This window comes from Lathyrus oleraceus, chromosome 3, assembly GCF_024323335.1.
Source record: "Lathyrus oleraceus cultivar Zhongwan6 chromosome 3, CAAS_Psat_ZW6_1.0, whole genome shotgun sequence".
Lineage (NCBI taxonomy): Eukaryota > Viridiplantae > Streptophyta > Magnoliopsida > Fabales > Fabaceae > Lathyrus > Lathyrus oleraceus.
In genome coordinates, this window is record NC_066581.1 from 146,672,841 (window position 1) to 146,680,848 (window position 8,008).

General features: G+C 36.2%; 1 non-coding gene across 1 annotated transcript; it reads left to right on the plus strand.

The window, feature by feature from the left end:
• The first annotated feature begins 7,696 nt into the window (after positions 1–7,696).
• On the plus strand, positions 7,697–7,803 carry LOC127133121 (small nucleolar RNA R71). Its single transcript, XR_007807115.1, has one exon. It is a non-coding gene; the product is annotated as a small nucleolar RNA R71 (small nucleolar RNA).
• The last annotated feature ends 205 nt before the right edge of the window (positions 7,804–8,008 follow it).

Genomic DNA, 8,008 nt, shown 5'->3' on the forward strand with positions numbered 1-8,008 from the left:
ATATTGAAAAATACCAAAAATATTTTATTTGTTTCTTGACTTCTAATCTTCATCCTACTTCTGTTTACCATTGTTTGACCTTGATCTCCTCTATCTTTGGTCAATGCTTGTTGATTATTTCATGCCATTTCCATTAATGCACTTTAATACTCATCTTCTTCTTCTTCTTCTTCTTTTTTCTTTTTTGATCAATGAGTTAAAGATTGGTGGTTAGCCTTGATACATGGGAGGTTTAACCTTCCTTGATTCAAATCTAATTCATCTTGATCATGGATCAAGTGAATGGCTTTGCATTAAGGATAGGTTGTTTCCTAATCAAGTAAAGAACCTAAATCAATACAAGATCATTTCTCATATTCTTTTTTGGCATGGCAAGTTGTAGGAGTTTGATTCACTAATCAAAATCTCTAACTTGTGTTGTTGCCTACACTATTATTGACCGACCTCAAATAATTGTGACTTCTACATAAGTCCAATTACGACTGTTTAACATAGCGCTAAATTGCCTTATGGCACACTAACTATTAACCATTAACATTTAATTCTTGCTCTTTACATTTATGCAATTTACTATTCTTGTACATATTATTCATTTGCTTTTGCCCTTTGCTCATTTGAGCATATATTTATGTTAATGCAATTTTCCTTTTGCTCACTTGAGCACATAATTGTGTATATATTATTGTGCTTGTGCTTTTGTTTTGATTGTTGTGGACCAAATGCAAAAATGGACAAATGGACTTAGATTCTAGGACATTCCCTATGCAAAAATTGAGTAAAAAAGGCCTTAATGTTGAAGATGGACTAGAAGGACCAAATCTCTAAGCTCACTCTTGTCCATTCTTGATTTGCTTCATAGAACTTTTTGATGTGTGTTCTTTTGTGTTAGGGGAATCCTATTTGAGCCAAATTGAAGAACCATTGCCATGTTCATCCAAAGTGAAAGATACAAGAGCCATTGGGGATCTTCTAAGAGCTTGCTTGATTAATTTGATTGCTTGAGCTTACACTTATTTTGCTTGCATATTCCAAAGGATGGAAGCTACTTGGATCATCAATATGGTCTCAAGAGAGGAACTCCATTTGTGGTTTTGTTTCTTATCCTTCATCTCTTGTATGATTAGGACTTTAGCCATTCTTCTTCTTCCCTCCACTCTAACCCAAGCCAAAACTTTTGTGCAAACATTTAACACTTCTTTTTAAACATTAGAAACCTAAGCATTATGCTTTTGATTTTCAAACTTTCTTTTCATAACACTTATTTTGAATTGAATCTTTAAGTCAACTTTGACCATATTTTATAAATACTTTTCATTGGTAAATATAACTCATTCAAATGCTTTTGTGGTTTCAATGACCACTTTCTTATTAAAACTTTTCATAAACCTTTAGCTATTAGGTTTGAGTTATCCTTGAGGTAGATGTAATACTCACCTATATCCTTAGTGATGGACAATGAGTCTTCCATGCTTATTACAGGGTTAACCCCTCACTAGCATGTTGAAGTTATCCTCACATGGTGGATTTGTGGTTTTAGGTTGAGTTTTCTCCCTTGGATAACAAAAGACTTTAATGCTTTTGGACCAATCAATTCACCCACTTGTTTTGAGATTTTTACCCCGAACTATAAGGTTTTGATCCTAATCTTTTTTAAGATGGTACGTAGGCAATGGGTTTATCCATCCAAACACAAAATGTAAATAACTTGTATATTCTCTTCTCATCTCTTCAATCATGTTTGCACAAATAAATTTTCACAAAATACCAACCTTACAACAAGTGTTAAAAGGGCTCCCTAGGAGTACCTAGGATGTTTTGGGTGCTTAAAACCTTCCCATTGCATAACCAACCCCCTTACCCCGATCTCTGACATTTTTACTAGTTTTTTATTCGATAAAACTTTTAGGTTTTTGTTCGCTTTCTAACCATTCCTTTGGATAAATAGAAGTGTGGTGGCAACTCGACATGTATGGTTTACCTTTGATTTAGCCAATATCTCTAATGGTAACGAATACCCCACTACAATGACTAGTAAGCCAAGCTCCATAAACTTGCCATGCCAAACAAAAGGGGAAAGCCTTGTATTGACTTTTAGTTATTTGCTTGACCAAGAAGCAACCTATCTTGGACACAAAACAACTCACTTGATCATGGATCAAGTTGAGTTTGGTTTGGATCAAAGAAGGTTAAATTCTCATTTGTCAAGACCAACTTCAAGACTTTAACTCATTAGCCATTGATGGAAAGAAAGGGATGAAGATGAAAGGGAGGGGAAAAGAAAACAACAACCAATTCTAATTTATCAAATATGAATCAAATCAACATTAATCAATACCAAACAGAAGAGAAATGAAGATAACAAATCAAGAAGTCAACAATATTTTTTTGGTATTTTTTGAATTAAAATAAAATGCAAATAAAAAATAAACAAATAAGGTTGAACCTCAAATTCAATTCAAAACAACTTCAACAAGTCCAATTAAATTCTCATAGGTTCGACATAGTCAAACAAGCTTTGACTAATTTTCTCACAAAATTTTGAAACCAGAAAGTAATTAAAAACAATTAAAAACAATTAAAAATAGCATAATATGAATTAAAATCTCAAATAATTTCAAAACAATTAAGAAATTGTTGAGATTATTTTTCATTGACTTATCATGATCCATAGATGCTATGAAAATATTTTTGGATTTTTTAAAAGTCAAAAAGTATTTTAAAATGAGTTAAAAACATTAAAAACCAAGTAATTCATAAAAAATATCAAATGAAGTCATAAAAATAATTAAAACTCATAATATGAAACTAGATTTTTCAAGAAGTTTTTTGGAATTGGTCTCATATTTTTCTGACTTCAAATGAATTTTTAATGAATTTTTGAAAATGAAACGAATTAACTGAAAATAAAATGAAAAATGAAATAAACGAAAAAGCCACAACCACATGATGCATTTCATTAATTGACGTGGCGCTCATGGATGGTCCAGATCTGAGGACACACGCTGGGCTTGAGTCAAACGCGCTACACAAAGCATTAAATGAAGTATTTAAAATGAACGTGTGAGATTAGATCGTGGCAAGGCGATCCAATGGCTACAAGTGACACACGTGGTGGTGGTGGTGGTGGAAACCACCATCTTCTCCGGCAAAGCAACAAAATCCGGCCACATTTGCAAAAAAATAAACTTCAATAAAAATGGAAAATAAGGACATGGAAATGAAGCTCGTGTGATGGAGATCATCACTGTACCAATGGATCTCCCTCACTCTTCCTATATTGAGAGAAATGTGAAGGAGAAAATCATGGTGTTCATACTGATTGTTCATGAAATGATGAATTGAAAGCACCAATGGCTTGCCTCAAGTGTGAGGACTTCAGAAAACCACATAAACACAAGAATTCCACATTGAATTAAGAGTTCTAGATCCAAAAAGTTTGAGAATAAACCTTTGAATTGATGCACTTCCGGCCATGAATCCTTCAAGATCCTTGCTCCTTCTTGATCTGTGAATGTATTGGAAGTGAAAGGCTAAGGAATTTGGCTTTAAAACTCAGCTAATGATGCTGAATTTCAAGCTCGAAAAAGTGAATAAAAAGTGATCAATTCCTATGGTAATGGCTATGGTTTCAGTGCTGCAGCATATCAGATCTCCAAAAGGTTAGCAAATGAATGAGAGGGATCCTTTATTTATAGGTGAATGTGGTTGAATCCCACGCTTCTTTCATGTGTATGGCAATTTGAATTTTGCTTGCATGGGCCTGTGTATGCGTGTGGAAGGCCCAATGATGATTGCAGAAGTTTGCTGAGCTTACATGAAGAGCATTTGGACGTGCACTTTGAATGGAGAGAGCTTGCATATCAAGTTTTAGCATACAATATCCAAAATGCACCTTAATGGAATCAAATTCGAAACTCACAAATGGTAAGTCCAAATAAGTATTGTGAGTAATGGTTGGAAATCCCTTGAAATAAGGAACAAAAGTCATGTAGGGCAAAAAATCATTTGGCATTTGGAAATTGATCAAAACTGGCTGTGAAAATCCAAGTACAAAACATATTCAAATCACTTTGAAAAATTTCACCAAAAGCAAGCTTAATCAAACCCTTCTTTTTTCATGATTAAAGCTTCAAATGAGAAAACCTCCAACATAAAAGTTGTAGATGTTTTCAATATGATCAATGTAGACTCAAAGTTTGCATCATTTGGATTTTCCATGACAAAGTTATGGGTATTTGAAGTTGGGTACTTTTTCAAATTCAATGAATTAGGTCCAAGATGACCTATAATGTTTTGCATTATCACATGTATTTATTTTAGGATTATGAAATTTTGTCCAACGCAACATTTGAATAAGAAATCTCAAGCTTTCCAATTCATTTGGTATCACCTAAAAATAATAAAAAGTAAGGAAGTTATGCCCTTGGTAAGTTGACACAAAATTAGGGTTTCAGTCAAAATGACCTATAATGTTTTGAAATGAATGATGACCTTATAAGTTTCAAATGTATTTTTGATGAAAATGAAAGTTGTTCATATGGTTCTTAGGAACACCTTTTCTCTTGGGGTCAGCTTCATTTGACAAACACATCAAAAGTTATATCTCATTGGACCTCAACTTAGTCAGATGACTTAACTGGTCAACTTCTCAAGGCCAAACTTCCAATCTTGATGAATGAATGAATAAGGGGCCTCAAATAGGCTTATATATGCATAAAATTATGAATTAAAGAACTTTCCTTGATTAAATTTGATCATAGGTTGAGGTTGCTTCATGGGCAAGGCACAGTTAAAGCATAATGAAATTAGGGTTTCCTTGGGAAACAATCCTCAAGCCCTTTGGGTTATCTTGATAAAATTGGAGAATTGAGATACTTGGGAGACATATATGATGATTATGAACTTTGTGGACCATTGTCATGCTTTTTCTCATCTTCATGTAGCCATCTCATTGAGCTTAGGAGCCTCCTAGGAGTATATGATCACTTGAGCTTCAAAACAAAAAGAGTTAGTGACATATTTTTGTGCTTTTGGTTAGTTATCAAATAAGAAAAGCAATAACATACATTACAAGCATGCTTGGTGGTCTCAAAACACTCACACGAGTCCCAACCCTAGGGTTAAGTAGCCAAACATGCTATGATCCTTGAGGCAATGCACTTGTGCAATAACATGATGCCATGAGGGATCTTGGGGTCAAAATTAGGGTCTTACACATTGCAAAGTCCAAACAGCATTTGTCTGTAAGCAAACATTCCGTAAGGACAGGTGAAGGTTGTTTTCTCTTGATCCTCGGGGTGTATGGGTATTTGGAAAAATCCAGAATATCCATCCAGATAACAAAAGTAAGAGTGTCTGACAAGACGCTCAAGTATTTGATCTATGAATGGAAGGGGAAATGGTCTTTCCTAGTTGCCTTATTTAGTTTCCTATAGTCTATGCACATACGCCATCCACATTCTATACGTTTAGCCACATGCTCGCCCTTCTCGTTTTGCATGACTATGATGCCTCACTTTTTGGGTACCACATGTACAGGACTTACCCATTTACTATCGAAGATCTGATAGATTATACCAGCTTCTAATAGTTTAAGGACTTCCTTCTTTACCACCTCACTCATTACAGGGTTGATTCTTCTCTGATGTTCTCCGGAAGGTTTTGAATCCTCCTCTAGAAAGATCCTATGCATACACACGAATGGGATTATACCTTTTAAATCAGAGATGTTGTATCCTAAGGCAGAGGGGTATCTTCGTAAAACATTCAAGAGTTGGTTTGTCTCGTCTTGGTTTAAGGAGGCACTAACTATTACTGGGCGATTCATTTCTTTATCCAAAAACTCGTATCTTAGGTTCTTAGGTAATTCCTTAAGTTCTTGAGCTGGTTTTTGAGAGTTTGGTGAAAGGTCTGGAGTAAGGGCCAAACAATCGTTAGTGTGAGGTTCCGTTTCCTTTAGCTCGTCATCCTTTTCATTCTGGTTTTAAAATGGTTCGATCATATGTTCTTCTTGATCAAATTCCCTTATGCATTCATCTATGATATCAATCGCGTAACATGCGTCTTCTATGATTGGTGCCATCAGGAACTTTGAAAGAATAAACTCTATCTTTTCATATCCTACTTCGAAAGTTAATTTTCCTCTTTTAACATCTATTATAGCTCCGACTGTTGATAAAAATGGTCTACCTAAAAGGATAGGTATATCGTCGTCTTCCTTGATATCCATGACCACAAAGTCCGTCGAGATATAAAGTTGACCGATCCTAATGGGGATGTCTTCTAATATGCCTACAGGATACTTAACAGATCTATCGGCTAATTGGAGGGACATCTTAGTTGGTTGTAATTCTCCTAAGTTTAACCTTTTACACACAGCTAAGGGCATTAAACTCACACTAGCGCCTAAGTCTAGGAAAGCTTTGTCGATCATATGACTCCCTAGAATGCAAGGTATAGAAAAACTCCCAGGGTATTTCTCCTTCTTAGCAAGTTTATTCTCGGAAATAAAGTTGCATTCCAAGGGTTTGGGATCGTCAAGCCTACGCTTGTTGGTTAAGATGTCTTTGAGAAATTTGGCGTAAGATGGAATTTGGGTGATGGCTTTGGTGAAAGGAACCTCTACATGAAGCTTCTCTATTACTTTTATAAACTTTTGGTATTGGTTATCTATTTTGGTTTGTTTAAGTCTTTGCGGATATGGGATTGGTGGTTTGTACAGGGGTGGTGGTTTGTAACTTTTATCCTTGGCTTCTCCTTCTTAGTCGGTTTGTTTTTCGGGTTCCACTGGTTCCTCTCCTTGGTTGGTAGGTATTTTTTCTTTAGAAGCTTTGGACTCGCTCATTGCTGGGTTATAAGGCCCTTCGTAAGAGGTCCCACTTCGTAATGCGATAGCGTTAGCTTGCCCTCGAGGGTTGAGTTGAGGTTGTTCAGGGAATTGTCCTCCAGGTGTAGTTTGTAGGGCTTGGTTTTGTACTACCTGTGAGATCTGGGTTCAAGCATCTTATTGTGAGTAGTTATCTGATCAACCTTAGTCCCTAATTGTGTTATCAGTTCGTTTACGTGAATGTTCTGGTTTAGGAATTCCTTATTTTGCTAAGTCTGGCCTGATATAAAGTTCTCCATGATCTTCTCAAGGTTAGGCTTCTGGGGCACATCTTTCATAGGTTGATTTTGTTTTTGGGCTTGAAAATATTGTGGTCTTTGAGGTGCATAGTTTTGGATAGGGTTCTGATTTTTATAGGAAAAATTCGGGTGATTCCTCCATCCAGGGTTGTAAGTGTTTGAAAATGGGTTACCTTGGGCGTAATTCACTTGGTCGGTGTTCAGGTCGTTGAAAATGTTGCATTCCGCCGATTCATGTCCTTTAGATCCACAAAGTTCACACTCTGTGTGGACTACTGCTGCGGTGTTAGAGTTTGTAGAAATATGTTCGACCTTAAGGGCTAAAGCGTCCATTTTCGCTTGCATCATGTCCATAGAACTTATCTCATGTATTCCACCTTAGGTCTCCTTTTTCTCTACTGATGCTTGTTCAGTTCCCCATTGGTAATGGTTTTGGGCCATATCCTCAATTAGGTCACAAGCTTCAAGGTAAGGTTTGTTCATCAACGCGCCACCAGCGGCAGTGTCGATGCTCATCTTTGTGTTATAATGGAGTCCATTGTAGAAGGTATGAATGATCAGCCATTGTTCTAGGCCATGGTGTGGACAGACTCTTAACAGCTCTTTGTATCTCTCCCAAGCTTCAAAAAGTGATTCTCCTTGGTTTTGAGTAAATCTAGTTATTTGGTTTCGAAGAACAGCGGTCTTACTATGGGGAAAATATCTAGCAGGGAATACTCTCCTAAGGTCTTCCCAGGTAGTTATTGAGTTAGCTGGAAGTGAATCTAACCACGAATGTGCTCTATCCCTGAGGGAGAAAGGAAATAATCTTAAACGAATTGCATCAGGTGAAGCACCATTGGATTTAAAGGTGTCGGCCAGTTGGATAAAGACTTTTAAATGT